Below are 13,562 nucleotides of genomic sequence, written 5' to 3'. Positions count from 1 at the left end.
GAGACGCTGTTTATATCGATGGATAACACTGGAGCTTGGATTATGCTCATTAGATGACACTAGCTTGGGAGACCACTATTAAGGTACAGGTACAAAGACTTTGTGAGTCACTGTAGGCTTGGCAGCTTTGCATCAGGATGGGAGGATGTTAGTGGCCCTTTCTGTGTTCCGCACCACGGATCACGGTACTACTCGAATTGAAGACACACTAGGAAAATAAGGTCCACGGAATTTACCAGTTGTTAAGTTTTGAACTAGTTTAATCAGCGCAATTTCCAACTTGCACAAGCTAGCTAGTCAACTGAAAGTAAAAGCATACATGTGGGTCGACTTTAGCAACTTTAAAAATCGGATCTAATCGCAAAATAGAAACAACAAAAAACTTTCTTTCACATATTGTCGATATACTCACAATTCTGTAAGGCGTAATCCCGTTTAAGACGCGTTTTTTTTTTTTTCTATTTTTGTACAAAAAGCACAAACACACTGTTTCCGATAAAAGAATTCTTTTCTTCTGATCTTTCGATATCCTACTCGCACCAGTCCACGAACGAGAGCCATAATCTGATTGGCTACTGAAGAAAAATGGCGGGAATCCCCCGCGTTCGGTTTTATCGCTAAGAAAAACAAACATAATGTCTAAATATAAACAAAACTCTCAACGAAGTGCAAAACATTCGACGCAAAGGCTGGTATTCTATACAAACTTACAACAAAAGATGCTGATGAGAAGAAATGTTTTGCTCGGCAGCAGAAAGTCTGTATGTTTTCGGTGTTTACTATATTTGCACCCGCCGCTCAAAAGAAAGTTTTTTTTAGTCAGAATTTAGTTTAACCTTTGGTAATGCCTTGTAATGTAGTTGTGAATGTTGCAACATTTAGTGAAACAGGCTCAAACAAGAGTAGGGCTCAGGACTCATTAATAACAATTCGTTTCCATTGAAACAATCAAGGCTATCGTATTGAAGGAGTACAGAAACATGCCGTGCATGTCTGGCTAACCACTTGGTGTTGTTGTTGTTGTTTTTCTAGATTCCCTTAGTAACCTTTGTAAGCTCCCAAAAACCTTTGCGACCCTGCGTAAGCTTGGCGCGAAATAGGACCGGCCATGTTAATGTGTTTAAAACCAGTTCCTGTCAATGCGGCTGTATTTGTTCCAAGACACCTTGACCTTGTGGATCCATACTTGTGTAAGTGCAGTCGAACCTCCCATAGGCTACCGCCCAAAATGTCAAGCTTGGGTGGTCGCTCACTGGAGGTGGTCGCTTATGAGAGCTTAGACCATATTAAGTCAAAATTTTGCCTCATTAGCATATGGTAACTGAAGAGACTTACCCCATGTTTTAAATGTCTTATTCATGTGAAAAGTCAACTTCGAGAAATCCGGTACTCCCCTTCGAGAAATTTCCGTCTCGCTGAGGAGAGGTGGTCGCTTACGAGAGGTGGTCGCAACCGGAGGTTCGACTGTACTTGGTTTCGTAGACTTAGGTATGCAGTCATCTTTCAGAGGGATATTTAACCTGAGTTACTGTTGTATTTGAAGCGAAATCTCGACGTCTAGACAATTAAACCTTGTTTGTAAACTCAGACGTCCCTCTACCGTTGATATGTCTTTACAACAAAGCGCGGACGACCGCAATTGTAATTCCGGTTTTAGTGCTAATCATGGCGCTACTGAAAACTGAAAGTAAAACACGCCCTTCCTTTCGGCGCTTTGTAGAATTAGGACATTTTCACATTGTTCAGTCATTTATTCGTCTTTCCGTCATATCTTTAGCCTGAGATTTTAGTCATATTTCCCGCCCTCAGCCTAATCCCGGGCCGGGAAAGCTGGGGGCGAGAGATGACTAACATTTCAGGGTATCACATCGCGAGAGACTTTCCCTTCTTGTCGCCATCATCAGCTTGACCGCTGATAAATAAAAAAAGATAACTCGACAACATAATTAAGGACAAGTCGCGGTGCAGCTTTGTTCAACGCAGATCACATTAAATTAAAAACGATACTAGTGGCTCGAATTCATCTTAAAGTGTTATTCCTGAGACTTCCAAAACATCTCCAAGTAATGTACATGATGTGTGATGCTCGTTTCATACTTCAAAGTTGCTTAGAGAGATTGTGTGGTGATTTCATCGCTATTACTATGGGCGAAATATCGACGACAATCCTTAATTAAACACCCGGCTAAATAGAGCTTCGTAACTGATTATGCCGAGACTCAGTAGATAACAAACAGGGGTTTGAGAAGAAAAAGAAAGCAAGTTCATTTTAGAAAGAACAATTGTTCAGTGTTAGAGCCGTCGCTTTGTCTATATTGATTCGAAACCGCTGAACAACGACGCTAAAGGCCGCCATAAAAAGTTGTGTTGCAAGATAAGCCTGTTTGTGGTTTCTAGGTTCTCTAGCTCACCTAATTACCATATAATTAATACGCGACCGACTTACCTTGGCGAAGTTATTTGAGTGCGTTTTACGTCCTAGCAGGCACATCAGAGAAAAGAAATCAGTGCTGTTGACAAATCTCGAAACTGAATGATCCTGAATGATGAAACTGGCTGATGGTTCTCCCGGCGGGATTTCCGGGACAGGTAAAACAATATAAATATGAACTCTCTTGTTTCGGTTTTTTTTTTTTTTTTTTTTTTTTAGTATACAGACACAACAAAGACAAACAAGATGACTCTCACATGACTTTCACTTAAGGTGACTCAAAACAGTAACATTTCCGTGAGACGCCTGGGCTCTAGCGCGCACTTAATTCAGCACGAGGTATCACGCGATCATTCGAGGGCTCGTGAGATTTAACGTTTGCAAAAATAGCTAAAAATAAAAACAAACATGGCGGCGCGAAGCCTACTTCGTAAAACTTTGTTTCTGCCAGGTTAAGTAAGCTGTTTGAGTTATCAGTTATTTTTAACTGCGAAAACATCCATCCTGCAGGCAATTTCAAAGGAAAACATCCTTTTAAACCGCAATGCTGTAAACGAAAATTGTGATGTTGATGTTGCGATCGATCGCGCCGGCTATCAATCTAAAAAATGCAGGTAAAAAACTACTCTTCAGGTTTTCTTCGTTCTTTCTACTTTGCTAGTCTCACCTCCGGGTATTTATGGTACTCCCCTTTTACCGCTTATGCTGCTAACAACAACATTTAAAAAGAAAACACTATTCGTGGACTATTCGCGTTTATTCGAATGGAATTGCGGGCTTTACTGATCAGCAAACCGCCTTCACACGTGCGCAACGGGCGATCTTACAAAGTCGAGATTTTAATTTGTGCGTAGAACGGGCGCTAAAATACCCTATCCACGAAGCTAATATCTCAAAAACTGATCCGGTGACCCTACTTTTTTAATGCAAAAAAATATTCAACAGCAAAAGCGGAATGCATGTGCGAAATTGTAAACAAAAAACTGTGGAGTGGAATTTCTCCAACCTGGAAATTTCCATTTTCCTTAATTTAAGAAAAATCCACTCCACAGAATTTTTTATAATTTTGTCTGTTTCTTCTTCTATGTGCAATAAAAAGATTTTTGTAAAACAAAATATGGGGTCACCGGCTTAGTTTTTAAGATAGATGCAATTGATTGTAAAAAGTGGGTCAAGTTTGTTGCTAAACAACAGGACAGTGCGACCTTAATTTATGACTTAAACACAATGAAAGGCACAGTGAAGAGTTACCTTAAAAAATAGCACAGCCATTCAAAACAGTACAGTTCCAAGCATGAAAAATCGCACCTAGTTCCATAAGTCTCAAAAAAAAAAACAAACAAAAAAACAAAAAAAACAGAAAACTGTTTTGAGCCACCTTAAACACGATCATTTCCCAATACGATAGTCTTTCTGCAATTTAAAAAGCCGTCAATCCAGAAACGTATCGTGCTTCTTTTTTCGTTGAGAACGCATCAAAGAGAAGCTCCTCCTCCTGAATAACTAGAAGAGAGCAATAATTCGGTTATTTGTACATGAGGTTCATCAGTTGACTGCCTTCGGGTACTGAAAGACAATAAATCCATATTTTCAAGGATGTAAGAATAGCATTTGTGCGAGAAGTGAACGGAACTATCGACTTCTCGAACTTTTTCCAAGGTCTTGACCGCGAATCCGTTTCGAAAAAATTGCTTGCCGCAAAGTTCCTTTCCATTTAATTTTCCTGTCAGGATTTCTGGAATTTTCTTTTAATTGGTTTGTGTTTGGGTTTTCCGGAAACTTTCCCAAGAAATTTCCCTGCCATTTGTCCCCGTTTCGAAAGGTTCCGAAATTTTGGTCAAGTGAAAAGCGCTCAAAGCAGCCAAGGGACTGAGAAACGAAACACCCACGACTGTAGTTTGTCCAGACCCTCTATTTTGTCTTGACGTCGTCTAGGCTGCGTAGCAAACGTTCTCGTGCGAAGAGCTTTCCCCGCATTGTGGCCGCGCGTATATTGGAGCGAGAGCAAAAAAATCGACGAAGCAGGGGTGTTGAGGAGTGAGGGGGTGGTGTTTCTCGTCCCACCACTCCCTGCTTCGTCAATTTTTGCTTTCGCTCTAATTTACGCGCGGCCAGAATGCGGAAAAGATCTTCGTACTGGAACGCTTGCTACGCTTACATCATGCGTTACTCCGCGGGGTTACCACAGAGACGATAGCGAAATTGAAAAAACTTTTCTATTGAACTTTTACTTAGCATAAAAACAATCCACATATTGTTTTCATTAGCTTAGAAGATGACACTCATGGTTCTTTACTGGCGTTTGCCTCTTCTCTTTCTACTGAACTTCGCCGCCTTAGAAAAACTTCATCATCACTTCTGACAGATGACACAACCGACACACTTTTTTGAACAGCTTGATGGCGAACATAGAAATAAAACATCAAATAAAAAACAAATTCAAATGCTGTTGTAACATTAAACAGTGCTCGCACGCGATGCAGAGCAGAAAAATGACCAAGAATGGATAAAGTCCAACTTTTCTGTCGCTACTGACAACGTTTCAGAAAATCATATTCGATATTTGAACATCGTATTTCTTTTGATGGGCTGACGATCATCGAATACGCCAGATGGTTTCTTGCCTTTTGCCGTTCTATTTTGTCTACGTTTGCTGATAAATTGTTGACTGATTATTTACCTTCCATCGTTATATTTGTGATATGGAAAAACTTCTTATATTATTTTCCATTGGCGAAAAAAAGTCTATTTCACATCCTAAGATATATGTATCTAAATCCTGAAAAAATTATTTTCAGTCATTAAAACCTTCAATTTATACTAAACGTGACTACGTATAATACATAAATTTCACCTAGCTTGCCTTTTGAGAAGACTGCAGCCGGTGTTACGATGATACTGTGCTTTTAACTGTGCGTTTAACCTTCTTGGGTGTTTCAAGTTAGGCTTCCCTTTCACACTCGTTTAAAAGGACATCGTCCCTTTTCCTCAAGTCCTATTACGATTTCTGAGTGAGCTTGAATGTAGACAACACAGTAAGATAATTTACAACTACTGTTTTTACAATAACTGTCTAATTTTTCGCGCGCTGATTGGCTCATCAGATGGATAAAAGATTAATTTATGCAAGCTTTCAACACTTCAACTTTCAGCTGTCGAACTGTCAACTTTTTAACCAATGGAATTTTATGGACTTTTTTCAGTACCCAATCAAAAAGCGAGAAAAGCTATTGACAATGTTCGCGTCATTTTGAATAAGATTCACTTATCTTTGTTTAAACATATACAGGCAAAAACTAACGATAGATAAATCCGACGTTTCGGCGACATCTTGGCGCCATTGTCAAGGGAAACTAATTAAATATGCGATTTCAAGGGTAACTAAGAGTTCAGAGTTTCTAATTTGCATAAGTTAGACAAAGACTTTAGCGCGAACTGAGTCTGATTGTACATTTAAACACGGTCGTAATTGTTTAATGAGTAACATCTCATTAATGAGACAATCAAACTTGTTGTGGCATTTTTTCAACACGCTAAAACAATTGCGAAGGTCATCCGGAATCCTGCCTGCGTGTCTACTATCATAGTGATTGCGTACTGACGAGGTCTTGCTTCTATGTCCATCAACGCGTACGAACAGATGGCCACGGGTGTAACCGACATAACCAGCATCGCACTGGTCACACTTGAAGTTATACATGTGACCAGTGTGACCAGTGCGATGCTGGTTATGTCGGTTACACCCGTGGCCATCTGTTCGTACGCGTTGATGGACATAGAAGCAAGACCTCGTCAGTACGCAATCACTATGATAGTAGACACGCAGGCAGGATTCCGGATGACCTTCGCAATTGTTTTAGCGTGTTGAAAAAATGCCACAACAAGTTTGATTGTCTCATTAATGAGATGTTACTCATTAAACAATTACGACCGTGTTTAAATGTACAATCAGACTCAGTTCGCGCTAAAGTCTTTGTCTAACTTATGCAAATTAGAAACTCTGAACTCTTAGTTACCCTTGAAATCGCATATTTAATTAGTTTCCCTTGACAATGGCGCCAAGATGTCGCCGAAACGTCGGATTTATCTATCGTTAGTTTTTGCCTGTATATGTTTATCTAAATCATTGTTGATTATCTTTGTTTACGGCAAGTTGATGTCATACTTGCATCAGCACTCGTTTCAGGCTGCGCTCTTCTACTATGATCAAATTTTTCCCCCTTGATGTTTTAGGTTAATCACGTAGAATTCTACGAAAGATTAAAGACGCCGTTTACCGTTTACAAATATTTACATTGGTTCCGGAGAAACTTAAGCTTGAAAAATGAGTAAAATATGCAAATGAGAAAATATTACATCAAGTACATAAATAGCGCTATCTTGGTCACTTTGCAGCAGAAGCCATTGAAACTTGGTAGGCTAATAGTTCTAAATGCAACACACCTACGGCTACAACAATTTCTGTTCCCATGGCAACCCACTCTTTTCCAGTCCCCTCTAGCCTGATTTCAATATTTTAATGATTTTAAGCTTGGAAAACATTAAACAACGCCATGAACTCACGCTAACGTATTCATATGCTTGCTGGATCATGCAGATGAGGCACCATTAGCAAATATCAATATAGAACCCTAAAAGTGATCAGAAAAGCCATTAATACCGTGGAGGTCTGGAACCCAATATGTTGCCATGGTAACAAAAACTGTTGAGTTCATATTGCAGAGCACCTCTAGTAGAATCGTACTGTAAAAAATCAAACATTTCTGTTGCAAATTGACTTAGATATCCTTGTTTATCATATTTGCTCAAAATTTAGTTGAGTGTATGACGTCATCACTTTGCTAATTTGCATATTTTAAAAACTTGAATATCTCTGGAACTAAAAGAGATATTTGAAAACAGCAAAAAGCATTTTTACTCTTGTACAGACTACTTGTTTGTGTCTTAAAATGGCTCAGATTTGAATGATGCGATTTTCGTCATAGTAGCACTCTAAGGACGTTCATGCGACAATTTTCCAGTCGATAGAATTTTTTTTTTTTAATTTTTACGGCAGTCAGATAATGAGTTACTTGTGTCAGTAATGCAAAAAAAATTGGGGGTAACCGACTTCGTTTCAGAGATAAAGCGTGTGGAAAACTACCCTAATTTTGAAAAATTGGTGCAATCCCATGTAATTCAGCATGGTCTACGGGGGTTTATAATAAAAATATCGAGGGTGAGTCAACGGAGGCAAAGGATCTTAGTCATATTTTGTAGAAGTGGGTGTGTTGCGTAAATAATTTAAATTTTACTAGCGTTTTCACAAAACTTAACCGTTCAAGAGGCCTTTGAAACCGTCGCACAGATGAACTAAGAGCGGAATTCGATGGTGCATTTTGCAAAAAATATTCAAACTTCTAGTTGATAGATTTTCTTCATTTTTTCGCTAAACGTAGAAAATTAGTAGAGAAAATGATCCATCAAACGAAAAATGGAGTACCCGAACGTCCAAGATCGTTAAATCCCAGGCAAAGCTACAGCAATGGCCATCTGCCCTATCATTGTTCATTTTATTACTTAGCGCGCGCTCTCATGCATGTCGAGTAAATTTGCGTAAAAACAACTCAATAACATGTAAATTTGCTTATATTTTGTTTGTGTTTCACGAGATGCCAAATACAAAAGTATAAGCAAAGACAAAATATGAGGAAAACAGAAAAACAAGAGCAAAAGAAAAAGAAAAACTAACTCCGTGTAGTTTTGTCTGATCTTACCGAAGTGCACTGGTAGTGTAAATTACACACGCGCTGATAGGGTAACTAGGGCGCACTTCTGGTTTCTTTAAAATCCTAAAGAAAACGCGGTTTTCATTGAATCCAGCCTTTTTCCACGAGTTTCAATTACAGCCAACGTTGAAAACATAGCTATGCGTTCCTTGTTCGAATTTTTCAGTATTTTAAAATTCTCTCAAATCTGACGATTTAGAAATGAAACAAACTCTATGCATAGCGTAATGAGGATTAAAATTAAAATACTAAATCAAAGAAAAAAATCTCGATAAAGTAATTTGCCTGAGAGCCTTTGCATTTTTTTCAATATTAGTCAAATGACCAGGGGCGCGGCCTAATGACGTCATCACTGGTGTTACTGATCATGAAAAAGTTAAAACACATGAACTAACTCTGAACTAGGTAACTAAAAATGATGAGGTCATATGAGAATAAATTTTCCTTAGCAATGGCTTGAAAAGATATCAGTTAATAGGCCCTAGGTACCCGAACACAATTTTCGCGCGCGTTCTTGCTAAGGCGATTCAGCGCACACAACGATTACAACAAACAAACGTGGCGTTGATACAGAGATCATTTTATTTGCTCAGTACTCGGGCTATCTGTGCTATTTGTCTTTATAATTGAGCACAGTGTACTGATTGTTTTGGCCTTTTATTAGAAAGTTATGTTAGAAAACGTTACGATGAAAAGAACCCAGCAATTCTCAGAGTTTATCAAAAACTGTGCTCGGCCACCTTAAAGGGGGTAAGTTTGGAATTTCAATTTTAATGTATTGAAGTTTTATTTTGAGAAGCATTTCTTCCTGTAAGTTCAAAGTTCGTTTTCTCAAAACGAGATATGTTTGCCTTTGTAAAAGGATCTCTCTGTTAAACTATTATTTGAGAAATAGAAAACATGTTTCGTGTTTCTAAGTCGAGTTACAGAAACACGAGTGAAAGTTTTTGGAGAACGAGAAATGCTGTGGGATCACGAGCCGTTAGACAAGTGTGTCCACAGGTTTTTCGAGTTCCTCCAGACTTCCACGAGTGTTTCTATTGAACAATTGGATTATTCGCTCTCGATTTCTCTCGCGTGACAGTTGACGAGGGCCCCGGGGAACTACTCCCTTATATGGGCTATATAGGTCTGTGCGGCCTCAAAGGGTATGGTTTTTCAGCTGTTTTGGTCATAAATAGGGTATCGATTTTAGCTGATTTTGGCCATTTTGGTCATAAATAGGGTATGGTTTTTACATTCTAGCCTTGATATGGGTATGTTTTAAAAAGAAGCCACCTTTTCATCATGATTGAAAAGAAAATCAACAAAAGCCCTTCACAAATTATGTTTACGGTAATTTAACATCGGTCTGAACTAGGGAACTTATAATAACGCAGATCTGAAACAGCGTTTTGATTTAAGGGTTAGGTCATAAATAGGGTTTCGAATTTTGGTCAGGTCATAAATAGGGCAGGGAATATCGCAGATTTTGGTCATAAATAGGGTAAGGGTTTTGGGAAGCGGGCCGCACACCCACACCCAATTTTTCTGGAAGTACCTTCCTCCCACCCCCCTCGGGACGAGGGCACAGCCCTCGTCATCTGTCACGCCTGGAAATCAAGAGCGAATAATCTGATTGTTTTAGCATAAATCTACTAGTCGTTCAAAATCTTGTCTAAGTCATCTTCACAGACACCTTGAAAACACAAAGAAGCGGCCGTCTTTTTGTTAACAAGCGCACACTGCTAGGCCACTCACTATCTACAGCAGAACAGATAGAAAGTAGCGTAGCCAATCAAAGAACGGCATTCGTGATAGAAGGAGAGTAGATTTATAGTAAAACTCGATAGAAACACGGAAAACATGTTTTCTATTTCTTGTAGAAAGTGCTGTGATGAAAAAAAGAAAGACAACTTGTTTACTTTGGTCATCAAAATGTTAATTCTCTTTGCTCGCGCCATCATTACGTTAACAGCTCGTGCTAGTTCTGTTTTTCTATCGAGTTTTAGTATAAAGCATAGGAATGCTCATGCTTATGTCGCGGCCGTCCTCACTGGCGCATAAGTAATTTATGCTTATGCTTATGCTTGCGTCGCAAATGAACCATGAAATAAGGTCTAGAAACTTGACTGATTTCCGCGTGCAACTATTGTTGCCACTTTCTCCCATCGACAGATAAAGTTCGCGGAGATTCACAGGGAGACTATAATGTGCGCGGTGGACAACAGGTCTGCGCGCCTTCTTTCTCCCGTTTAGCTCTCCTCTTTACTTCGGGAAGTTTTGCGGAGGAGAGCTGACAACCTCTATTTGCGTAGAAGGTAGGGCCTCAGCATCCATCCGCAAAGAAAAGAAATAGTAGAGAAAGAGATCAAGCTCTGCCAAGCCATGACAGTCAAGTTTACTTCATTAGCACAGTCACTTACATCTTAAGACTTGGCAAAGTAGTTCTGGCTTAAACATATGAGCTTTGTGTCGTGAAAAACAAAACTGTTTGTTTAAGCCGTGATGTCCGTAGAGCGGGGCTGCGCCTATTTACGAATTATGTGCGAGTTAAACTGATACGCGCAGAAGACGATACAACATTGATTCCAACCGGAACACCAATTGAAATTCAATCGTCAAGGAAGCTCGGCTTGCTGGTTTGGCATTGACAAGGCAGAATAGCTGCCCGGAAGCCAAACTCTAAGAACACAGCTATCTTTTGTACAGTTATTCCCTCTACTCGTGTGCCTGGCATGCTCATTCTTTTATTAATCTATAGGTTTGCCTAAGCGATCAACGAAAGCAAAAAATGCCGTGACATTCCTCAAGTCTTGTTTTTCAATTTGGCGAGGTGCACTTTTCAGTTTCCACATTTCTTTCGTGTGGTGTGATTTTTGCCATAAATTAGTTACTTTCTTTTTATGAGAGAACTATTCAGATTCGCGGATTTCCAATAGAACATAGGTGAGTGGCTACTAAGAATATAACATAAACAGCGGCGATAAACATTGTGTTCCAACGCATTTTAACTGACAATGTTTATCACCACTGTTTGTGTTATATTCTTGATCAAGTTACGATGTACTAAGAACAAGAGTGGGTACTAATTTTATAATTTCAGATATATTGGGACTACCTTTTAATCTGAACTTCCTGATCTGCCAGTCGGTTCCAACCGTGAAGTCGGAATTCTGCTATAACCGATCTGCAGAGTTGAATATTGACAGGAACGCGTCATAGCTACCAGCAACGCATTTCAACGGTGAGTTGTTGTCTATATACCAGCCTGCGAGCAGGCTCACGTTGGAGCACAAGCGCGCGCGGCGAGCGCGAACTCGAGCGGCCAAGCCGAGAAACGTTGGCGCCTCTTCACCAGACTCCTTTGCTCTCCGCTCGCGCGCGTGACTCCAAGGTGAGCCTCCTTGCAGGCTATCTATATACATGCAATCAACATGCTCTTTCCATCTTCTCCTTGACGAAATCAATATAGGATTCTGGCAAATTGGCCTTCACGAAGCTTTAGCCAGCTACTTTTGCAGTGAGACAAAAAGCCATGAAACAATTTGTTGTAATCTTTATCTACATGGCAACAAATTGTATCCAATTGCTTTACTAAGGGTTTTGAAGTTCAGCGGCGCGGAAGCATTGTTTAACCCCGTTCCCAGGGTCTTCTTTGGTATGAAGACTTAGAGAGGACTATGCAGACGAGGTTGGCCTGTGTGAGAGTACTTTACAATGAGAAGCTTTGAGGTACGAAGATCAGTACGGGTTCATCACTTCTCACAGACAGAATGTCGTTGTAGACTACAACCTCACACGAGCGGATTACTTTAAGAGACCAAAAACGCTTACCTTGATTACCATAAGCCCCGGCCCGTGTTCGTAAAACGGGTGTTCCATAATGAAGCAAGAAGGCTATGAAATGCCACGGTTTTTTTCGAAAAAAAAGTCATTTGCTTCGAATGACTAATGCTTGGTTTCCTCTTTAATCAAAGAAATTTTTACTTCATTTGTGAACGGAGCGAGTAACGAACAGTGACCGGTTATGACCTTATCGCGGTCCACCCTTTTCACGTGTCAGTTCATAAATGCGAGATAAGATGAATGAATTTCAATTCAGTTCTTGATTGGTTGATGTTCCTCGGGTACCGAAAACCATACAAATCAAATACACCTGTTCACCATGGTTTGTGAATCACCGTATATCAGTTTACTACCCGCCCGGGCACAGGAAGGAAGGAAGCATTTTTTATCACTAAGTGACACGTGAGTTTTAAAAGGTCGCGTTGCCCCGGACTAAAACATTGGTGTTTTAACTTTTCTGCTATAACTTCGCCTGAATTTACTCGCGTTATCGTGTAAACACTACCTCCCTTTGAGTTACTCAGTTATATGAACACTCCTTCGACTTGCGTTACACATGTGACCTATTCTTAGGTACATGCATGACACAGGCTCATATGAATAAGCAAAGGCAAGTTGAAAACTTGTCTTAAAACAGCAAAAGTTAATTATGTAGATGCACTTGTGCTTATATTTTCCGCATACAAAAGAACTGACTTACCAAATGATGATAATTAAGCTGATTTAGCTGTCTAAGGTTTTGGAGTTGCACCGGCTAGTGACACGGTGAAATTTTACAACTTATATTTTCGCAGAGTCGAAGTCGTGTTGTCCTGGTGTTGTACAACGGCCTGTAAGGTCCTCAGTAACTAAGCACGGCGCTCACTTTGTAGCCTGAAATATCTGCCCCGGGATTTCTTCTGAGTCACATACATGTCAGGCTCGTCAAATCAACGCACGTTCGTTGCTGAATCGGAGCTAAATCTAACTGAAACAATTGTTATATAAAGGTCAATGTGGTTATACTTGGGTATTACGCAATAGATTACGTCTGCACCAGTGTTTTTCTTTTCTTTTTTTTTTTTTTTTTTCACAGGCTTTTCCAAATAAGACATTGATTGCTTTAAGCTATCAAAAAGGACCAAAAGGCTGAGAAAGAGAATAGAGGGACTGGAAAAGGCACTAGAGTTTCGAAAGCATAAAATCAAGAGCTGAACAGCTAGCTAAGATGGGAAATAGCTAATATGGTAGCGGCGCGTGCCGGTTTAGGATCAATAGGCCACAAAGCAATATTGAATTCAACCAAGGCTAATAACAGCATGATTAGAATTTCTACTTTAAAAATGTACGAACCCAACTTCCCTGTAGCCAGAAGACAGAAATCCCTGGGGATTGACCGTAACCCTCACTCGCGCACTATTAGGAACTGCTCTGAAATATTTTAGTTGCAACAATGCAAGATGGTTATTAGAAATGGTCTGCAAACTTATAATTTGGTTCTCATCCCGTCAGAACATAAGCTCCTCCGTAGCCGTAGTTGGACTCGTCACGCAATG

The 13,562-nt window shown here is 39.8% G+C and overlaps 1 protein-coding gene across 2 annotated transcripts in view; it reads right to left on the bottom strand.

Annotated features, from left to right (window-relative positions):
- The window catches only part of LOC110062559 (uncharacterized), a 172,587-nt gene extending 159,788 nt beyond the window's left edge, over positions 1-12,799 (bottom strand). Inside the window, exon 1 of one of the 2 annotated variants that reach the window (XM_089283479.1) lies at positions 12,728-12,799. The gene's annotated coding sequence lies outside the window, so the exon portion shown is untranslated. Of the gene's footprint in view, positions 1-2,446; positions 3,804-12,727 lie in introns of those variants that run through there. The other variant, XM_089283476.1, reaches the window with a different exon arrangement.
- Positions 12,800-13,562: the final 763 nt, after the last annotated feature.

Source organism: Orbicella faveolata, unplaced genomic scaffold (genome assembly GCF_042242905.1).
Source record: "Orbicella faveolata isolate gen_17 unplaced genomic scaffold, um_ofav_v1 contig_12, whole genome shotgun sequence".
NCBI classification, from domain to species: Eukaryota; Metazoa; Cnidaria; class Anthozoa; order Scleractinia; family Merulinidae; genus Orbicella; species Orbicella faveolata.
This window is presented reverse-complemented; position numbering and strand designations above follow the sequence as displayed.